This window comes from Echinops telfairi, unplaced genomic scaffold (genome assembly GCF_000313985.2).
Source record: "Echinops telfairi isolate 266 unplaced genomic scaffold, ASM31398v2 ScPeMD7_3533;HRSCAF=4204_0, whole genome shotgun sequence".
In the NCBI taxonomy this organism is placed as follows: domain Eukaryota; kingdom Metazoa; phylum Chordata; class Mammalia; order Afrosoricida; family Tenrecidae; genus Echinops; species Echinops telfairi.
This window is the reverse complement of record NW_022107431.1, coordinates 73308853-73309597: the sequence shown is the minus strand read 5'-3', so window position 1 is coordinate 73309597 and position 745 is coordinate 73308853. Positions and strand designations below refer to the sequence as shown.

The 745-nt window shown below is 49.0% G+C and overlaps 1 pseudogene; it reads left to right on the top strand.

Moving 5' to 3' along the window:
* LOC115870982 overlaps window positions 1-455 on the top strand; it is a 1949-nt pseudogene extending 1494 nt beyond the window's left edge.
* Window positions 456-745: the final 290 nt, after the last annotated feature.

Here is a 745-nt window from a genome sequence, read left to right as displayed (position 1 = left end):
ACGAGCACCTTGGCATGACCGTGGGGCTCATTATCAGCACCCTGCCGCTCGGCCGCACTGCATACTTCACTCTGCAATGTCGTCATGTGGCAAGACATTCCTGACCTGGGCACAATGTCAGAAGCCAAGCCCCACCTCATTGTGCATGGTTTCTCCTCTCGCCTGGGCAAACAGGTCTCTGACATCCTGAAGTACCTGTTCCCTGTCCCCAAAGATGACAGCCACCGGATCATCACTTTTGCAACCAGGATGACTACATCTTGTTCCGACACCACACGAACGAGAAGGAGGACCACCACAATGTGGAGCTGACTGAAGTTGGACCTCGCTTTGAGCTAAAGTTGTGCATGATTCGCCTGGGCACGTTGGAACAGGAGGCGACCGCGGATGTTGAGTGGCGCTGGCACCCGTACACCAGTACTGCATGCAAGAGGGTCTTCTGGAGAGCTGACTGAGCTCTGTTTACTGGTCAGAGACGTGGGCTTGCAGCACAGAAAATGGGATCGTTACAGACGCGTGGACTAGTGCCTGTGGGGTCTCTTTTTAAAAATCATTTTATTGGGGGCTCGTACAGCTCTTATCACAATCCATACCTACATCCATTGTGAGCTATGGGTTCTTTAGGAGGAATTAAAATAAATCCTCTCTGGCACACACACAAAAAATAAAGCCAGGTTTAAATGAGAAACACTTAGATAAAGTTTCACCTGTTCATAAGTTTGCCTGATTTTATTTTATTTATTGA